Source organism: Eschrichtius robustus, chromosome 1 (genome assembly GCF_028021215.1).
Source record: "Eschrichtius robustus isolate mEscRob2 chromosome 1, mEscRob2.pri, whole genome shotgun sequence".
Classification (NCBI taxonomy): domain Eukaryota; kingdom Metazoa; phylum Chordata; class Mammalia; order Artiodactyla; family Eschrichtiidae; genus Eschrichtius; species Eschrichtius robustus.
Window position 1 is genome coordinate 144,649,058 of NC_090824.1, and position 20,178 is coordinate 144,669,235.

Consider the following 20,178-nt stretch of genomic DNA (forward strand, 5'->3'; position numbering starts at 1 on the left):
TTCTCGGTAAGGGATAGAGGTCCTTGGGAAGCAGTTTCAGAGCTCAAGGCCAGGTAAATGTTTGTATGGATCATGTCCTCTGAGGACACCGGTCCACTTATGAAGCCTCGGTGATTTCTGTCCACTTCTCAGGTGCAGTTGCTGGGAAAGGCTGGCCGTCGGCACAAACAAGAAGACCTTGGTGTGCTCTGATGACTGGAGGTGCTAAGAAGAACTGGAGAAAGTGAGGCGGGCCCATGTCCCCGAGCATGGTCGTGGATAACTCAGGACGGTAGGTATTCAAGCACCCCAAGATGTGCCATTAGGTATTAGGTTTTCCTCAGACGGGCCCAATGGCTGCAAGAGTGGATTGATTGTTCCTCTTGCTGAGTGGCCTGAGGGCTGTGGATTCTCCAGGCTTTTGAGGTAGCCCAGGCTCATGGCTCCTGTACAGAGCCCCGCACACACCCCGGTTGTGTTCTGCAGCGTCCCAGCATGTGCTTGGATCGATGATGACACCCTTGCATGCATTTCTTGGAAAATCTGAACCAAATGAGTGAGAACACTCTACCGTCTCCTCATCGAAACTGAGGTCCAGCACGTTTCCTCTCTCAGGGGGAGAGGACAGTTCGGAATGAGGGCCAGCGTCCCCTGCCGACATGCATGCAAACACCACCAAGAGCTCCAGTATTGGAGGGGCTCCTGTCTGAGGGTTGACCGTGTCTGCACATAAGCTGTGTTATCTGTGAATCCTGGGTCCCTGCTGAATGGCTGTTGAGGGAAAGCAAGGGGGCAGGCTCTCCTGCTGGTCTTAAGAGTCGGAGTGTGTGCTGGTCTAGGCCCAGTTAGCTTGCAGTTGGGGAGGTGAGTTGTGCCCAGGAGCAGGCTTCGTGCATGCCATTTTGGGGGTTGATTCTGGAAGCCAAAATGAGCAAGCATCCTTGGTTGGTGCCTTGAACCTCAGGACAGGCCTGTGGACCTCCCTGTTCTTGTGTTTTTCACGGTGAGGTTCTTGAGTGCCTAGTGAGGCTGGAGCAATGGGCGGGGGTGAGCTCGGTTGGGCATCGGAGGAAAGCGGCTGAAGGATTAGGCCTCGCTGCTGCCCTTGTTTGCTTCTCTACTTTAACTCCCGGCACAGTGTTGATGCCAAGTGGGTCATCGTGGAGTGGGGAGAGGAACGAGTGCTGAATTTAAACCTGCGTGGATCACTGATGGCCCGCACAGGAAGGGAAGGGAAGATGTGGACATGTCCTTTGTGATGTCGTGGAATAGGCTATCATAATTGGGTTGCAGGTGCTGGCCTCGGCTTCCCAAGGATGTGTCATGTTCGTGATTGGCTGGCATCAGCTGCCTATGGAGGGGATGGCTTTGGCAGTTCAAGTGGATGAGGTGAGGTAGGTAACTGTGTAGATTTGGAATCCCATTGCCAGAGGAAAGACACCCAAAGGGTGTCTTGCGAGACATAAAGAAGATTGACATGGTGACGCGTCTGTGCTGGCCTCCTTGGAGGATGTTTAGTTATGCGAACATCCCCTTTGGCCGCTTTGTTCCCTTGTTTGGGAATGTGCAAAGCGAAAGTGCTTCTCCCGGGGGGGGGGGCATGACTCGGCTTGCGAACAGCCAGAGTTTTATCTGGAGCAGTCTGTTGGGGGGACAGCGGTGGGGGCACTGTTGCGACACCAGGCGCACTTTCGTGGACAGCCACTGTGCCCTTTCAAGGTTCCAGGTCCCCTCGTGTGGCAAAGGTTTTCCGTTGAAAGTCTGTCTGTGGTCCTCAGGGCCAGTGCCTTTGATCACTGTGAGTTCCTCGGTAGTGTCGCTGTGGCAGTGGAGAATTGCCAGGATGCATGGGGTGGGGTGGGCATCATCAAAGCAGACAGGCTTGCGGTGTGTCTTCCCTGCTGTTCAGTGTCTCTGTGTTCGCATGATGTCTGTGGCTTCAAGTAGAGTCGAGTTGCCCTGCAGGCAGGAGGAGGGCACTTAGGACGAGGCTGTGTAGCGCTTGAGCGTCTCCTCAGTGCTCAGGGCCGCAAACCCTACCAGTTGGAAGCTTGCCTATACGTGGCCGGGAAGGTGGCCTAATTTCCGCTGTGTGGTTCCAACCTGTGTCATGGTTGCTGAAGCCCAACACTTCCCATTGAGGGCATTCCCACGGGGTCATGGAAAGTGATTTGGTCTAGTTGGCGAGATGAGGCACTTGGGCCGAAGTCCATTAACCCCTTGAGAAGTGCCAGGCTGCATCTTGCCTGTCGTCACCTGCAGGTCGGTGTCAGCCCGCCCATGGGAGGTTACCTTGCTTCCGGGAGCACTGGGAGTGACCCCAAGGGCACATCAGATGTGCTGGTAGGTGGCAGGATCTCCAGGTCCACATAGGTGTGACACCCACGGCCGGGAGGGAGGTCTCGTCCAGTCTTTGTGCTTTGGTCATAAGGCGTGGCTGTGGAAGAGCGGGAGTCTGTGGCCTATTTCGACAGCCTGGGGGTCAAAGTTCGCATGCGGCCTCATGAAGCTGACAGGGGTCTTTCTCCTTTCAGTTGGGGGTCCAACCAGGGTGCTGGGTATAAACGATGACGTTTACTGTTAGAGGCGTCTGCAGAGGGACACAGGAACACCCAGAGACCAAGAAGCATATTTAGTGGCACACACAGGAATCCACAAACGCATCCTCGTGCAGAGTCACAGTCACACACGCCCACACGTGTGAATACACACATACAGCGTCTCACACACCGAGCAACGTACGTGCGTAACTTCCTTCAGTCGTGCTGTGAGACACACAATCAGTTTTCGGTAAGGGATAGTGGTACTTGGGAAGCAGGTTCCAGGCTCACGCCCAGGTTAAGTGTTCACAAAAATCATGTTCTCTGAGGACCCTGGTGCAATTTAGAAACCTGCGTGATTTCTGTCCACTTCTCAGGTGCAGTTGCAGCGTAAGGCTGGCTGTTGGCAGAGAAGAAGACCTTCGCATCGTCTGATGACTGGATGTGCTAAGGAGAACTGGAAAAAGTGGGGCGGGTGCACGTTGCCGAGCATGGCTTTGGATATCTCAGGACGGTAGGCATTCACCCATACTAAGATGTGCCATTGGATATTAGGATTTCCACAGATGGGCCCAATGGTTGCAAGAGTGGATTGATTGTTGGTCCTGCTGAGTGGCCTGAGGACTGTGGATTCCCCAGGCAGTTGGAGTACTGCCAGGTCATGGCTCCTCTGCAGAGACCCACGGCCTTCCCTTTTGTGTTCTGCAGCGTCCCAGCATGTGCTTGGATCGATGATGACACCCTTCTATGCATTCCTTGCAAAATCTGAACAAAATGAGTGAGAACGCTCTACCGTCTCCTCATCGAAACTGAGGCCCAGCACGTTTCCTCTCTCGGGAGTACGGGACAGTTAGGAGTGAGGGCCAACGTCCCCTGCTGACAGGCATGCAAACACCACTAAGGGCTCCAGCTTTGGAGGGGCTCCTGTCTGAGGGTCGACCATGTCTGCCCATAAGCTGGGTCATCTATGAATCCCCGGTCCCTGCTAAAAGGCCGTTGAGGGAATGCAAGAGGGCAGGCTCTCCCGCTAATCTTCAGGGTCGGAGTGTGTTCTGGTATAGACCCAGTAAGCTTGCAGCTTGGAGAGGTGATTTTTGGACAGGATCACGCTTTGTGCATGCCGCTTCCGAGGTTGATTATGGAAGCCAAAATGAGCAAGTTTCCCTGGTTGGAGCCTGGAGCCTCAGGCCAGGCCTGTGGCCCTCTCTGTTGTTGTGTTTCACGCAGTGAGGTTCTTGACTGCCCGGTGTGGCTGGAGCAGTGGGTGGGCGTGGGCTGGAGTTGGGCGATGGCGGAAGGGGGCTGATGGTTTAGGCCTCAGTGCTGCCCCTGTCAGCTCCTCTGCTGAAGTTGCCGGCACACTGTTGGCGCTACGTGGATGTTCGTGGAGTGGGGTGTGGATCGAGTGAAGCATTTCAGCCTGGGTGGTGGCTGCTGGCCTGGAGAGAAAGGTAAGTTATCATGAGGAAAGGTCCTGTGTGATGTCGTGGGATGGGCTGTCATCATTGGGTTGCAGGCGCTGGCCTCGGCTTCCCAAGATTGTGCCTTGTTCGTGATGGGCTGGCATAAGCTGCCTATGGAGCAGATGGCTTTGGCAGTTCAAGTTGGTGAGTTGAGTTAGGTAACTTATGTAGAGTTGCAATCCCATTGCCGAGGAATGACACCCAAAGGGTGTCTTGTGGGAAGTAGAGAAGATCGACATGGTGAGGCGTCTGTGCCGGCCTCCTTGGAGGTAGTTGAGTTATGCGAATATCCCCTTTGGCCGCTTTGTTCCCTTGTTTGGTAATGTGTAAAGCGAAAGTGTTTCTCCCGTGGGGGAATGACGCGACCGACCAGTGTAGCACGCAGGCCTTTCAAACAGCCCGAGGTTTATCTGGAGCAGTCCATTGGTGGGCCAGAGATGGGGGCCCCATTGCCATGCCTGCTGTGCTGCCGTGGCCAGCCACTGTTCCCTTTCAGGCTTCCAAGTCCCCTCGCATGGCAGAGGTCTTCCGTTGAAAGTCTGTCTGTGGTCCTCGGGGACCATGCCTTTGATCCCTGTGAGTTACTGGGTAGTGTCACTGTGGCAGTGGAGAATTTCCAGGATGCAGGGGGTGGGATCAGCATCAACGAAGGAGACAGGCTTGTGGTCTGTCTTCCCTGGTGTCCAGTGTTCCCGTGTTCTGAAGATGTTTGTGGTTTCCAGTAGGGTCGTGTCTCCCTGTGGGCTGGAGGAGGGCACGTAGGACGAGGCTTTCAAGGGTTTGAGAGTTTCCTTAGGGGTCCGGGCCGTGAACATTCAAGATGGGAGCTGCCTGAGACGTGGCTGGGCATGTGGAGTAGTCTCCGCCGTGGGGATCCGACATGGGTCATGGTGGATGAGGCCCACCACTTCCTGTGGTGGGCATTCCCACGGGTCAGTGGAAAGTGATTAGGCCTAGTTGGCGAGAAGTGGCACGTGGGCCAACGTTCGTTAGCCCCTTGAGTGGTTTCAGGCTGCATCTTGGCAGTAGACAGCTGCCGGTCGGTGTCGGCCCGACCATGGGAGTTCCCTTGCTTCCGGAAGTGCTGCGAGTGACCCCAAATGCCTATCAGATATACTGGTAGCTGTCAGAGTCTCGAGGTGCACGTAGATGTCACAGCCAAGGCCCGGAGGCAGGTCTCGTCCAGGCTGTGTGTTTTTGTCAGAAGGCGTGGCTGTGGGAGTGCGGGAGTCCATGGACTATTTCAACAGCCCCTGGGGGTCAAAGTGTGCCTGCGGCCTCTTGAAGCTGACAGGAGTCTTTCTCCTTTCAGTTGGGGGTCTAACCAGGGTGCTGTGTATAAACTATTTCTTTTATTGTTGGACTCCTCTTCACAGGACCATAGGGACACACAGAGACCAGGACGCGTATTCAGCGGCACACAGAGAAACCCACGAGCACGTCCGCATGCGCAGTCACAGTCACACATGCCCACACGCGTGAACACACACGTACAGCCTCTCACACACCGGCCAACGTATGTGCCTAACTTCCTGCAGTCGTACTATCAGACATGCAGTCAATTCTCGGTAAGGGATAGAGGTCCTTGGGAAGCAGTTTCAGAGCTCAAGGCCAGGTAAATGTTTGTATGGATCATGTCCTCTGAGGACACCGGTCCACTTATGAAGCCTCGGTGATTTCTGTCCAGTTCTCAGGTGCAGTTGCTGGGAAAGGCTGGCCGTCGGCACAAACAAGAAGACCTTGGTGTGCTCTGATGACTGAAGGTGCTAAGAAGAACTGGAGAAAGTGAGGCGGGCCCATGTCCCCGAGCATGGTCGTGGATAACTCAGGACGGTAGTTATTCAAGCACCCCAAGATGAGCCATTAGGTATTAGGTTTTCCTCAGACGGGCCCAATGGCTGCAAGAGTGGATTGATTGTTCCTCTTGCTGAGTGGCCTGAGGGCTGTGGATTCTCCAGGCTTTTGAGGTAGCCCAGGCTCATGGCTCCTGTACAGAGCACCGCGCACACCCCGGTTGTGTTCTGCAGAGTCCCAGCATGTGCTTGGATCGATGATGACACCCTTGCATGCATTTCTTGGAAAATCTGAACCAAATGAGTGAGAACACTCTACCGTCTCCTCATCGAAACTGAGGTCCAGCACGTTTTCTCTCTCAGGTGGAGAGGACAGTTAGGAATGAGGGCCAGCCTCCCCTGCCGACATGCATGCAAACACCACCAAGAGCTCCAGTATTGGATGGGCTCCTGTCTGAAGGTTGACCGTGTCTGCACATAAGCTGTGTTATCTGTGAATCCTGGGTCCCTGCTGAATGGCTGTTGAGGGAATGCAAGGGGGCAGGCTCTCCTGCTGGTCTTAAGAGTCGGAGTGTGTGCTGGTCTAGGCCCAGTTAGCTTGCAGTTGGGGAGGTGAGTTGTGCCCAGGAGCAGGCTTCGTGCATGCCATTTTGGGGGTTGATTCTGGAAGCCAAAATGAGCAAGCATCCTTGGTTGGTGCCTTGAACCTCAGGACAGGCCTGTGGACCTCCCTGTTCTTGTGTTTTTCACGGTGAGGTTCTTGAGTGCCTAGTGAGGCTGGAGCAATGGGCGGGGGTGAGCTCGGTTGGGCATCGGAGGAAAGCGACTGAAGGATTAGGCCTCGCTGCTGCCCTTGTTTGCTTCTCTACTTTAACTCCCGGCACAGTGTTGATGCCAAGCGGGTCATCGTGGAGTGGGGAGAGGAACGAGTGCTGAATTTAAACCTGCGTGGATCACTGATGGCCCGCACAGGAAGGGAAGGGAAGATGTGGACATCTCCTTTGTGATGTCGTGGAATAGGCTATCATAATTGGGTTGCAGGTGCTGGCCTCGGCTTCCCAAGGATGTGTCATGTTCGTGATTGGCTGGCATCAGCTGCCTATGGAGGGGATGGCTTTGGCAGTTCAAGTGGATGAGGTGAGGTAGGTAACTGTGTAGATTTGGAATCCCATTGCCAGAGGAAAGACACCCAAAGGGTGTCTTGCGAGACGTAAAGAAGATTGACATGGTGACGCGTCTGTGCTGGCCTCCTTAGAGGATGTTTAGTTATGCGAACATCCCCTTTGGCCGCTTTGTTCCCTTGTTTGGGAATGTGCAAAGCGAAAGTGCTTCTCCCGGGGGGGGGGGGGGGGGGGGGCATGACTCGGCTTGCGAACAGCCAGAGGTTTATCTGGAGCAGTCTGTTGGGGGGACAGAGGTGGGGGCACTGTTGCGACACCAGGCGCACTGTCGTGGACAGCCACTGTGCCCTTTTAAGGTTCCAGGTCCCCTCGTGTGGCAAAGGTTTTCCGTTGAAAGTCTGTCTGTGGTCCTCAGGGCCAGTGCCTTTGATCACTGTGAGTTCCTCGGTAGTGTCGCTGTGGCAGGGGAGAATTGCCAGGATGCATGGGGTGGGGTGGGCATCATCAAAGCAGACAGGCTTGCGGTGTGTCTTCCCTGCTGTTCAGTGTCTCCGTGTTCGCATGATGTCTGTGGCTTCAAGTAGAGTCGAGTTGCCCTGCAGGCAGGAGGAGGGCACTTAGGACGAGGCTGTGTAGCGCTTGAGCGTCTCCTCAGTGCTCAGGGCCGCAAACCCTACCAGTTGGAAGCTTGCCTATACGTGGCCGGGAAGGTGGCCTAATTTCCGCTGTGTGGTTCCAACCTGTGTCATGGTTGCTGAAGCCCAACACTTCCCATTGAGGGCATTCCCACGGGGTCATGGAAAGTGATTTGGTCTAGTTGGCGAGATGAGGCACTTGGGCCGAAATCCATTAACCCCTTGAGAAGTGCCAGGCTGCATCTTGCCTGTCGTCACCTGCAGGTCGGTGTCAGCCCGCCCATGGGAGGTTACCTTGCTTCCGGGAGCACTGGGAGTGACCCCAAGGGCACATCAGATGTGCTGGTAGGTGGCAGGATCTCCAGGTCCACATAGGTGTGACACCCACGGCCGGGAGGGAGTTCTCGTGCAGTCTTTGTGCTTTGGTCATAAGGCGTGGCTGTGGGAGAGCGGGAGTCTGTGGCCTATTTCGACAGCCTGGGGGTCAAAGTTCGCATGAGGCCTCATGAAGCTGACAGGGGTCTTTCTCCTTTCAGTTGGGGGTCCAACCAGGGTGCTGTGTATAAACGATGACGTTTACTGTTAGAGGCGTCTGCAGAGGGACACAGGAACACCCAGAGACCAAGAAGCATATTTAGCGGCACACACAGGAATCCACAAACGCATCCTCGTGCAGAGTCACAGTCACACACGCCCACACGTGTGAATACACACATACAGCGTCTCACACACCGAGCAACGTACGTGCGTAACTTCCTTCAGTCGTGCTGTGAGACACACAATCAGTTTTCGGTAAGGGATAGTGGTACTTGGGAAGCAGGTTCCAGGCTCACGCCCAGGTTAAGTGTTCACAAAAATCATGTTCTCTGAGGACCCTGGTGCAATTTAGAAACCTGCGTGATTTCTGTCCACTTCTCAGGTGCAGTTGCAGCGTAAGGCTGGCTGTTGGCAGAGAAGAAGACCTTCGCATCGTCTGATGACTGGATGTGCTAAGGAGAACTGGAAAAAGTGGGGCGGGTGCACGTTGCCGAGCATGGCTTTGGATATCTCAGGACGGTAGGCATTCACCCATACTAAGATGTGCCATTTCATATTAGGATTTCCACAGATGAGCCCAATGGTTGCAAGAGTGGATTGATTGTTGGTCCTGCTGAGTGGCCTGAGGACTGTGGATTCCCCAGGCAGTTGGAGTACTGCCAGGTCATGGCTCCTCTGCAGAGACCCACGGCCTTCCCTTTTGTGTTCTGCAGCGTCCCAGCATGTGCTTGGATCGATGATGACACCCTTGTATGCATTCCTTGCAAAATCTGAACAAAATGAGTGAGAACGCTCTACCGTCTCCTCATCGAAACTGAGGCCCAGCACGTTTCCTCTCTCGGGAGTACGGGACAGTTAGGAGTGAGGGCCAACGTCCCCTGCTGACAGGCATGCAAACACCACTAAGGGCTCCAGCATTGGAGGGGCTCCTGTCTGAGGGTCGACCATTTCTGCCCATAAGCTGGGTCATCTATGAATCCCCGGTCCCTGCTAAAAGGCCATTGAGGGAATGCAAGAGGGCAGGCTCTCCCGCTAATCTTCAGGGTCGGAGTGTGTTCTGGTATAGACCCAGTAAGCTTGCAGCTTGGAGAGGTGATTTTTGGACAGGATCACGCTTTGTGCATGCCGCTTCCGAGGTTGATTATGGAAGCCAAAATGAGCAAGTTTCCCTGGTTGGAGCCTGGAGCCTCAGGCCAGGCCTGTGGCCCTCTCTGTTGTTGTGTTTCACGCAGTGAGGTTCTTGACTGCCCGGTGTGGCTGGAGCAGTGGGTGGGCGTGGGCTGGAGTTGGGCGATGGCGGAAGGGGGCTGATGGTTTAGGCCTCAGTGCTGCCCCTGTCAGCTCCTCTGCTGAAGTTGCCGGCACACTGTTGGCGCTACGTGGATGTTCGTGGAGTGGGGTGTGGATCGAGTGAAGCATTTCAGCCTGGGTGGTGGCTGCTGGCCTGGAGAGAAAGGTAAGGTATCATGAGGAAAGGTCCTGTGTGATGTCGTGGGATGGGCTGTCATCATTGGGTTGCAGGCGCTGGCCTCGGCTTCCCAAGATTGTGCCTTGTTCGTGATGGGCTGGCATAAGCTGCCTATGGAGCAGATGGCTTTGGCAGTTCAAGTTGGTGAGTTGAGTTAGGTAACTTATGTAGAGTTGCGATCCCATTGCCCGAGGAATGACACCCAAAGGGTGTCTTGCGGGAAGTAGAGAAGATCGACATGGGGAGGCGTCTGTGCCGGTCTCCTTGGAGGTAGTTGAGTTATGCGAATATCCCCTTTGGCCGCTTTGTTCCCTTGTTTGGTAATGTGTAAAGCGAAAGTGTTTCTCCCGTGGGGGAATGACGCGACCGGCCAGTGTAGCACGCAGGCCTTTCGAACAGCCCGAGGTTTATCTGGAGCAGTCCATTGGTGGGCCAGAGATGGGGGCCCCATTGCCATGCCTGCTGTGCTGCCGTGGCCAGCCACTGTTCCCTTTCAGGCTTCCAAGTCCCCTCGCATGGCAGAGGTCTTCCGTTGCAAGTCTGTCTGTGGTCCTCGGGGACCATGCCTTTGATCCCTGTGAGTTACTGGTTAGTGTCACTGTGGCAGTGGAGAATTTCCAGGATGCATGGGGTGGGATCAGCATCAACGAAGGAGACAGGATTGTTGTCTGTCTTCCCTGGTGTTCAGTGTTCCCGTATTCTGAAGACGTTTGTGGTTTCCAGTATGGTCGTGTCGCCCTGTGGGCTGGAGGAGGGCACGTAGGACGAGGTTTTCAAGGGTTTGAGAGTTTCCTTAGGGGTCAGGGCCGTGAACATTCAAGATGGGAGCTGCCTGAGACGTGGCTGGGCATGTGGAGTAGTCTCCGCCGTGGGGATCCGACATGGGTCATGGTGGATGAGGCCCACCACTTCCTGTGGTGGGCATTCGCACGGGTCAATCGAAAGTGATTAGGCCTAGTTGGCGAGAAGTGGCACGTGGGCCAACGTTCGTTAGCCCCTTGAGTGGTTTCAGGCTGCATCTTGGCAGTAGACAGCTGCCGGTCGGTGTCGGCCCGACCATGGGAGTTCCCTTGCTTCCGGAAGTGCTGCGAGTGACCCCAAATGCCTATCAGATATACTGGTAGCTGACAGAGTCTCGAGGTGCACGTAGATGTCACAGCCAAGGCCCGGAGGCAGGTCTCGTGGAGGCTGTGTGTTTTTGTCAGAAGGCGTGGCTGTGGGAGAGCGGGAGTCCATGGACTATTTCAACAGCCCCTGGGGGTCAAAGTGTGCCTGCGGCCTCTTGAAGCTGACAGGAGTCTTTCTCCTTTCAGTTGGGGGTCTAACCAGGGTGCTGTGTATAAACTATTTCTTTTATTGTTGGACTCCTCTTCACAGGGCCATAGGGACACACAGAGACCAGGACGCGTATTCAGCGGCACACAGAGAAACCCACGAGCACGTCCGCATGCGCAGTCACAGTCACACATGCCCACACGCGTGAACACACACATACAGCCTCTCACACACCGGCCAACGTATGTGCCTAACTTCCTGCAGTCGTACTATCAGACATGCAGTCAATTCTCGGTAAGGGATAGAGGTCCTTGGGAAGCAGTTTCAGAGCTCAAGGCCAGGTAAATGTTTGTATGGATCATGTCCTCTGAGGACACCGGTCCACTTATGAAGCCTCGGTGATTTCTGTCCACTTCTCAGGTGCAGTTGCTGGGAAAGGCTGGCCGTCGGCACAAAGAAGAAGACCTTCGTGTGCTCTGATGACTGGACGTGCTAAGAAGAACTGGAAAAAGTGAGGCGGGCCCATGTCCCCGAGCATGGTCGTGGATAACTCAGGATGGTAGGTATTCAAGCACCCCAAATGTGCCATTAGGTATTAGGTTTTCCTCAGACGGGCCCAATGGCTTCAAGAGTGGATTGATTGTTCCTCTTGCTGAGTGACCTGAGGGCTGTGGATTCTCCAGGCTTTTGAGGTAGCCCAGGCTCATGGCTCCTGTACAGAGCCCCGCGCACACCCCGGTTGTGTTCTGCAGCGTCCCAGCATGTGCTTGGATCGATGATGACACCCTTGCATGCATTTCTTGGAAAATCTGAACCAAATGAGTGAGAACACTCTACCGTCTCCTCATCGAAACTGAGGTCCAGCACGTTTCCTCTCTCAGGGGGAGAGGACAGTTCGGAATGAGGGCCAGCGTCCCCTGCCGACATGCATGCAAACACCACCAAGAGCTCCAGTATTGGAGGGGCTCCTGTCTGAGGGTTGACCGTGTCTGCACATAAGCTGTGTTATCTGTGAATCCTGGGTCCCTGCTGAATGGCTGTTGAGGGAATGCAAGGGGGCAGGCTCTCCTGCTGGTCTTAAGAGTCGGAGTGTGTGCTGGTCTAGGCCCAGTTAGCTTGCAGTTGGGGAGGTGAGTTGTGCCCAGGAGCAGGCTTCGTGCATGCCATTTTGGGGGTTGATTCTGGAAGCCAAAATGAGCAAGCATCCTTGGTTTGTGCCTTGAACCTCAGGACAGGCCTGTGGACCTCCCTGTTCTTGTGTTTTTCACGGTGAGGTTCTTGAGTGCCTAGTGAGGCTGGAGCAATGGGCGGGGGTGAGCTCAGTTGGGCATCGGAGGAAAGCGGCTGAAGGATTAGGCCTCGCTGCTGCCCTTGTTTGCTTCTCTACTTTAACTCCCGGCACAGTGTTGATGCCAAGTGGGTCATCGTGGAGTGGGGAGAGGAACGATTGCTGAATTTAAACCTGCGTGGATCACTGATGGCCTGCACAGGAAGGGAAGGGAAGATGTGGACATGTCCTTTGTGATGTCGTGGAATAGGCTATCATAATTGGGTTGCAGGTGCTGGCCTCGGCTTCCCAAGGATGTGTCATGTTCGTGATTGGCTGGCATCAGCTGCCTATGGAGGGGATGGCTTTGGCAGTTCAAGTGGATGAGGTGAGGTAGGTAACTGTGTAGATTTGGAATCCCATTGCCAGAGGAAAGACACCCAAAGGGTGTCTTGCGAGACGTAAAGAAGATTGACATGGTGACCCGTCTGTGCTGGCCTCCTTGGAGGATGTTTAGTTATGCGAACATCCCCTTTGGCCGCTTTGTTCCCTTGTTTGGGAATGTGCAATGCGAAAGTGCTTCTCCCGGGGGGGGGGGCATGACTCGGCTTGTGAACAGCCAGAGGTTTATCTGGAGCAGTCTGTTGGGGGGACAGAGGTGGGGGCACTGTTGCGACACCAGGCGCACTGTCGTGGACAGCCACTGTGCCCTTTTAAGGTTCCAGGTCCCCTCGTGTGGCAAAGGTTTTCCGTTGAAAGTCTGTCTGTGGTCCTCAGGGCCAGTGCCTTTGATCACTGTGAGTTCCTCGGTAGTGTCGCTGTGGCAGGGGAGAATTGCCAGGATGCATGGGGTGGGGTGGGCATCATCAAAGCAGACAGGCTTGCGGTGTGTCTTCCCTGCTGTTCAGTGTCTCCGTGTTCGCATGATGTCTGTGGCTTCAAGTAGAGTCGAGTTGCCCTGCAGGCAGGAGGAGGGCACTTAGGACGAGGCTGTGTAGCGCTTGAGCGTCTCCTCAGTGCTCAGGGCCGCAAACCCTACCAGTTGGAAGCTTGCCTATACGTGGCCGGGAAGGTGGCCTAATTTCCGCTGTGTGGTTCCAACCTGTGTCATGGTTGCTGAAGCCCAACACTTCCCATTGAGGGCATTCCCACGGGGTCATGGAAAGTGATTTGGTCTAGTTGGCGAGATGAGGCACTTGGGCCGAAATCCATTAACCCCTTGAGAAGTGCCAGGCTGCATCTTGCCTGTCGTCACCTGCAGGTCGGTGTCAGCCCGCCCATGGGAGGTTACCTTGCTTCCGGGAGCACTGGGAGTGACCCCAAGGGCACATCAGATGTGCTGGTAGGTGGCAGGATCTCCAGGTCCACATAGGTGTGACACCCACGGCCGGGAGGGAGTTCTCGTGCAGTCTTTGTGCTTTGGTCATAAGGCGTGGCTGTGGGAGAGCGGGAGTCTGTGGCCTATTTCGACAGCCTGGGGGTCAAAGTTCGCATGAGGCCTCATGAAGCTGACAGGGGTCTTTCTCCTTTCAGTTGGGGGTCCAACCAGGGTGCTGTGTATAAACGATGACGTTTACTGTTAGAGGCGTCTGCAGAGGGACACAGGAACACCCAGAGACCAAGAAGCATATTTAGCGGCACACACAGGAATCCACAAACGCATCCTCGTGCAGAGTCACAGTCACACACGCCCACACGTGTGAATACACACATACAGCGTCTCACACACCGAGCAACGTACGTGCGTAACTTCCTTCAGTCGTGCTGTGAGACACACAATCAGTTTTCGGTAAGGGATAGTGGTACTTGGGAAGCAGGTTCCAGGCTCACGCCCAGGTTAAGTGTTCACAAAAATCATGTTCTCTGAGGACCCTGGTGCAATTTAGAAACCTGCGTGATTTCTGTCCACTTCTCAGGTGCAGTTGCAGCGTAAGGCTGGCTGTTGGCAGAGAAGAAGACCTTCGCATCGTCTGATGACTGGATGTGCTAAGGAGAACTGGAAAAAGTGGGGCGGGTGCACGTTGCCGAGCATGGCTTTGGATATCTCAGGACGGTAGGCATTCACCCATACTAAGATGTGCCATTTCATATTAGGATTTCCACAGATGAGCCCAATGGTTGCAAGAGTGGATTGATTGTTGGTCCTGCTGAGTGGCCTGAGGACTGTGGATTCCCCAGGCAGTTGGAGTACTGCCAGGTCATGGCTCCTCTGCAGAGACCCACGGCCTTCCCTTTTGTGTTCTGCAGCGTCCCAGCATGTGCTTGGATCGATGATGACACCCTTGTATGCATTCCTTGCAAAATCTGAACAAAATGAGTGAGAACGCTCTACCGTCTCCTCATCGAAACTGAGGCCCAGCACGTTTCCTCTCTCGGGAGTACGGGACAGTTAGGAGTGAGGGCCAACGTCCCCTGCTGACAGGCATGCAAACACCACTAAGGGCTCCAGCATTGGAGGGGCTCCTGTCTGAGGGTCGACCATTTCTGCCCATAAGCTGGGTCATCTATGAATCCCCGGTCCCTGCTAAAAGGCCATTGAGGGAATGCAAGAGGGCAGGCTCTCCCGCTAATCTTCAGGGTCGGAGTGTGTTCTGGTATAGACCCAGTAAGCTTGCAGCTTGGAGAGGTGATTTTTGGACAGGATCACGCTTTGTGCATGCCGCTTCCGAGGTTGATTATGGAAGCCAAAATGAGCAAGTTTCCCTGGTTGGAGCCTGGAGCCTCAGGCCAGGCCTGTGGCCCTCTCTGTTGTTGTGTTTCACGCAGTGAGGTTCTTGACTGCCCGGTGTGGCTGGAGCAGTGGGTGGGCGTGGGCTGGAGTTGGGCGATGGCGGAAGGGGGCTGATGGTTTAGGCCTCAGTGCTGCCCCTGTCAGCTCCTCTGCTGAAGTTGCCGGCACACTGTTGGCGCTACGTGGATGTTCGTGGAGTGGGGTGTGGATCGAGTGAAGCATTTCAGCCTGGGTGGTGGCTGCTGGCCTGGAGAGAAAGGTAAGGTATCATGAGGAAAGGTCCTGTGTGATGTCGTGGGATGGGCTGTCATCATTGGGTTGCAGGCGCTGGCCTCGGCTTCCCAAGATTGTGCCTTGTTCGTGATGGGCTGGCATAAGCTGCCTATGGAGCAGATGGCTTTGGCAGTTCAAGTTGGTGAGTTGAGTTAGGTAACTTATGTAGAGTTGCGATCCCATTGCCCGAGGAATGACACCCAAAGGGTGTCTTGTGGGAAGTAAAGAAGATCGACATGGTGAGGCGTCTGTGCCGGCCTCCTTGGAGGTAGTTGAGTTATGCGAATATCCTCTTTGGCCGCTTTTTTCCCTTGTTTGGTAATGTGTAAAGCGAAAGTGTTTCTCCCATGGGGGAATGACGCGACCGGCCAGTGTAGCACGCAGGCCTTTCAAACAGCCCGAGGTTTATCTGGAGCAGTCCATTGGTGGGCCAGAGATGGGGGCCCCATTGCCATGCCTGCTGTGCTGCCGTGGCCAGCCACTGTTCCCTTTCAGGCTTTCCAGTCCCCTCGCATGGCAGAGGTCTTCCGTTGAAAGTCTGTCTGTGGTCCTCGGGGACCATGCCTTTGATCCCTGTGAGTTACTGGGTAGTGTCACTGTGGCAGTGGAGAATTTCCAGGATGCATGGGGTGGGATCAGCATCAACGAAGGAGACAGGCTTGTGGTCTGTCTTCCCTGGTGTTCAGTGTTCCCCGTGTTCTGAAGATGTTTGTGGTTTCCAGTAGGGTCGTGTCTCCCTGTGGGCTGGAGGAGGGCACGTAGGACGAGGCTTTCAAGGGTTTGAGAGTTTCCTTAGGGTTCCGGGCCGTGAACATTCAAGATGGGAGCTGCCTGAGACGTGGCTGGGCATGTGGAGTAGTCTCCGCCGTGGGGATCCGACATGGGTCATGGTGGATGAGGCCCACCACTTCCTGTGGTGGGCATTCCCACGGGTCAGTGGAAAGTGATTAGGCCTAGTTGGCGAGAAGTGGCACGTGGGCCAACGTTCGTTAGCCCCTTGAGTGGTTTCAGGCTGCATCTTGGCAGTAGACAGCTGCCGGTCGGTGTCGGCCCGACCATGGGAGTTCCCTTGCTTCCGGAAGTGCTGCGAGTGACCCCAAATGCCTATCAGATATACTGGTAGCTGACAGAGTCTCGAGGTGCACGTAGATGTCACAGCCAAGGCCCGGAGGCAGGTCTCGTCCAGGCTGTGTGTTTTTGTCAGAAGGCGTGGCTGTGGGAGAGCGGGAGTCCATGGACTATTTCAACAGCCCCTGGGGGTCAAAGTGTGCCTGCGGCCTCTTGAAGCTGACAGGAGTCTTTCTCCTTTCATTTGGGGGTCTAACCAGGGTGCTGTGTATAAACTATTTCTTTTATTGTTGGACTCCTCTTCACAGGACCATAGGGACACACAGAGACCAGGACGCGTATTCATCGGCACACAGAGAAACCCACGAGCACGTCCGCATGCGCAGTCACAGTCACACATGCCCACACGCGTGAACACACACGTACAGCCTCTCACACACCGGCCAACGTATGTGCCTAACTTCCTGCAGTCGTACTATCAGACATGCAGTCAATTCTCGGTAAGCGATAGAGGTCCTTGGGAAGCAGTTTCAGAGCTCAAGGCCAGGTAAATGTTTGTATGGATCATGTCCTCTGAGGACACCGGTCCACTTATGAAGCCTCGGTGATTTCTGTCCACTTCTCAGGTGCAGTTGCTGGGAAAGGCTGGCCGTCGGCACAAACAAGAAGACCTTGGTGTGCTCTGATGACTGGAGGTGCTAAGAAGAACTGGAGAAAGTGAGGCGGGCCCATGTCCCCGAGCATGGTCGTGGATAACTCAGGATGGTAGGTATTCAAGCACCCCAAATGTGCCATTAGGTATTAGGTTTTCCTCAGACGGGCCCAATGGCTTCAAGAGTGGATTGATTGTTCCTCTTGCTGAGTGACCTGAGGGCTGTGGATTCTCCAGGCTTTTGAGGTAGCCCAGGCTCATGGCTCCTGTACAGAGCCCCGCGCACACCCCGGTTGTGTTCTGCAGCGTCCCAGCATGTGCTTGGATCGATGATGACACCCTTGCATGCATTTCTTGGAAAATCTGAACCAAATGAGTGAGAACACTCTACCGTCTCCTCATCGAAACTGAGGTCCAGCACGTTTCCTCTCTCAGGGGGAGAGGACAGTTCGGAATGAGGGCCAGCGTCCCCTGCCGACATGCATGCAAACACCACCAAGAGCTCCAGTATTGGAGGGGCTCCTGTCTGAGGGTTGACCGTGTCTGCACATAAGCTGTGTTATCTGTGAATCCTGGGTCCCTGCTGAATGGCTGTTGAGGGAATGCAAGGGGGCAGGCTCTCCTGCTGGTCTTAAGAGTCGGAGTGTGTGCTGGTCTAGGCCCAGTTAGCTTGCAGTTGGGGAGGTGAGTTGTGCCCAGGAGCAGGCTTCGTGCATGCCATTTTGGGGGTTGATTCTGGAAGCCAAAATGAGCAAGCATCCTTGGTTTGTGCCTTGAACCTCAGGACAGGCCTGTGGACCTCCCTGTTCTTGTGTTTTTCACGGTGAGGTTCTTGAGTGCCTAGTGAGGCTGGAGCAATGGGCGGGGGTGAGCTCAGTTGGGCATCGGAGGAAAGCGGCTGAAGGATTAGGCCTCGCTGCTGCCCTTGTTTGCTTCTCTACTTTAACTCCCGGCACAGTGTTGATGCCAAGTGGGTCATCGTGGAGTGGGGAGAGGAACGATTGCTGAATTTAAACCTGCGTGGATCACTGATGGCCTGCACAGGAAGGGAAGGGAAGATGTGGACATGTCCTTTGTGATGTCGTGGAATAGGCTATCATAATTGGGTTGCAGGTGCTGGCCTCGGCTTCCCAAGGATGTGTCATGTTCGTGATTGGCTGGCATCAGCTGCCTATGGAGGGGATGGCTTTGGCAGTTCAAGTGGATGAGGTGAGGTAGGTAACTGTGTAGATTTGGAATCCCATTGCCAGAGGAAAGACACCCAAAGGGTGTCTTGCGAGACGTAAAGAAGATTGACATGGTGACCCGTCTGTGCTGGCCTCCTTGGAGGATGTTTAGTTATGCGAACATCCCCTTTGGCCGCTTTGTTCCCTTGTTTGGGAATGTGCAATGCGAAAGTGCTTCTCCCGGGGGGGGGGGCATGACTCGGCTTGTGAACAGCCAGAGGTTTATCTGGAGCAGTCTGTTGGGGGGACAGAGGTGGGGGCACTGTTGCGACACCAGGCGCACTGTCGTGGACAGCCACTGTGCCCTTTTAAGGTTCCAGGTCCCCTCGTGTGGCAAAGGTTTTCCGTTGAAAGTCTGTCTGTGGTCCTCAGGGCCAGTGCCTTTGATCACTGTGAGTTCCTCGGTAGTGTCGCTGTGGCAGGGGAGAATTGCCAGGATGCATGGGGTGGGGTGGGCATCATCAAAGCAGACAGGCTTGCGGTGTGTCTTCCCTGCTGTTCAGTGTCTCCGTGTTCGCATGATGTCTGTGGCTTCAAGTAGAGTCGAGTTGCCCTGCAGGCAGGAGGAGGGCACTTAGGACGAGGCTGTGTAGCGCTTGAGCGTCTCCTCAGTGCTCAGGGCCGCAAACCCTACCAGTTGGAAGCTTGCCTATACGTGGCCGGGAAGGTGGCCTAATTTCCGCTGTGTGGTTCCAACCTGTGTCATGGTTGCTGAAGCCCAACACTTCCCATTGAGGGCATTCCCACGGGGTCATGGAAAGTGATTTGGTCTAGTTGGCGAGATGAGGCACTTGGGCCGAAATCCATTAACCCCTTGAGAAGTGCCAGGCTGCATCTTGCCTGTCGTCACCTGCAGGTCGGTGTCAGCCCGCCCATGGGAGGTTACCTTGCTTCCGGGAGCACTGGGAGTGACCCCAAGGGCACATCAGATGTGCTGGTAGGTGGCAGGATCTCCAGGTCCACATAGGTGTGACACCCACGGCCGGGAGGGAGTTCTCGTGCAGTCTTTGTGCTTTGGTCATAAGGCGTGGCTGTGGGAGAGCGGGAGTCTGTGGCCTATTTCGACAGCCTGGGGGTCAAAGTTCGCATGAGGCCTCATGAAGCTGACAGGGGTCTTTCTCCTTTCAGTTGGGGGTCCAACCAGGGTGCTGTGTATAAACGATGACGTTTACTGTTAGAGGCGTCTGCAGAGGGACACAGGAACACCCAGAGACCAAGAAGCATATTTAGCGGCACACACAGGAATCCACAAACGCATCCTCGTGCAGAGTCACAGTCACACACGCCCACACGTGTGAATACACACATACAGCGTCTCACACACCGAGCAACGTACGTGCGTAACTTCCTTCAGTCGTGCTGTGAGACACACAATCAGTTTTCGGTAAGGGATAGTGGTACTTGGGAAGCAGGTTCCAGGCTCACGCCCAGGTTAAGTGTTCACAAAAATCATGTTCTCTGAGGACCCTGGTGCAATTTAGAAACCTGCGTGATTTCTGTCCACTTCTCAGGTGCAGTTGCAGCGTAAGGCTGGCTGTTGGCAGAGAAGAAGACCTTCGCATCGTCTGATGACTGGATGTGCTAAGGAGAACTGGAAAAAGTGGGGCGGGTGCACGTTGCCGAGCATGGCTTTGGATATCTCAGGACGGTAGGCATTCACCCATACTAAGATGTGCCATTTCATATTAGGATTTCCACAGATGAGCCCAATGGTTGCAAGAGTGGATTGATTGTTGGTCCTGCTGAGTGGCCTGAGGACTGTGGATTCCCCAGGCAGTTGGAGTACTGCCAGGTCATGGCTCCTCTGCAGAGACCCACGGCCTTCCCTTTTGTGTTCTGCAGCGTCCCAGCATGTGCTTGGATCGATGATGACACCCTTGTATGCATTCCTTGCAAAATCTGAACAAAATGAGTGAGAACGCTCTACCGTCTCCTCATCGAAACTGAGGCCCAGCACGTTTCCTCTCTCGGGAGTACGGGACAGTTAGGAGTGAGGGCCAACGTCCCCTGCTGACAGGCATGCAAACACCACTAAGGGCTCCAGCATTGGAGGGGCTCCTGTCTGAGGGTCGACCATTTCTGCCCATAAGCTGGGTCATCTATGAATCCCCGGTCCCTGCTAAAAGGCCATTGAGGGAATGCAAGAGGGC

General features: G+C 54.8%; 8 non-coding genes across 8 annotated transcripts; all 8 read left to right on the forward strand.

The window, feature by feature from the left end:
- The first annotated feature begins 482 nt into the window (after positions 1 to 482).
- Positions 483 to 575, forward strand: LOC137777293 (small nucleolar RNA SNORD116). Its single transcript, XR_011076490.1, has one exon. It is a non-coding gene; the product is annotated as a small nucleolar RNA SNORD116 (small nucleolar RNA).
- A 2,669-nt stretch (positions 576 to 3,244) lies between these two features.
- On the forward strand, positions 3,245 to 3,337 carry LOC137776816 (small nucleolar RNA SNORD116). The gene has a single exon (XR_011076328.1). It is a non-coding gene; the product is annotated as a small nucleolar RNA SNORD116 (small nucleolar RNA).
- Positions 3,338 to 6,026: 2,689 nt separating this feature from the next.
- On the forward strand, positions 6,027 to 6,119 carry LOC137777296 (small nucleolar RNA SNORD116). The gene has a single exon (XR_011076491.1). It is a non-coding gene; the product is annotated as a small nucleolar RNA SNORD116 (small nucleolar RNA).
- Positions 6,120 to 8,798: 2,679 nt separating this feature from the next.
- On the forward strand, positions 8,799 to 8,891 carry LOC137776641 (small nucleolar RNA SNORD116). The gene has a single exon (XR_011076280.1). It is a non-coding gene; the product is annotated as a small nucleolar RNA SNORD116 (small nucleolar RNA).
- Positions 8,892 to 11,580: 2,689 nt separating this feature from the next.
- Positions 11,581 to 11,673, forward strand: LOC137777302 (small nucleolar RNA SNORD116). Its single transcript, XR_011076495.1, has one exon. It is a non-coding gene; the product is annotated as a small nucleolar RNA SNORD116 (small nucleolar RNA).
- Positions 11,674 to 14,342: 2,669 nt separating this feature from the next.
- On the forward strand, positions 14,343 to 14,435 carry LOC137776644 (small nucleolar RNA SNORD116). The gene has a single exon (XR_011076281.1). It is a non-coding gene; the product is annotated as a small nucleolar RNA SNORD116 (small nucleolar RNA).
- Positions 14,436 to 17,125: 2,690 nt separating this feature from the next.
- LOC137777305 (small nucleolar RNA SNORD116) lies at positions 17,126 to 17,218 on the forward strand. The gene has a single exon (XR_011076496.1). It is a non-coding gene; the product is annotated as a small nucleolar RNA SNORD116 (small nucleolar RNA).
- A 2,669-nt stretch (positions 17,219 to 19,887) lies between these two features.
- LOC137776649 (small nucleolar RNA SNORD116) lies at positions 19,888 to 19,980 on the forward strand. Its single transcript, XR_011076285.1, has one exon. It is a non-coding gene; the product is annotated as a small nucleolar RNA SNORD116 (small nucleolar RNA).
- Positions 19,981 to 20,178: the final 198 nt, after the last annotated feature.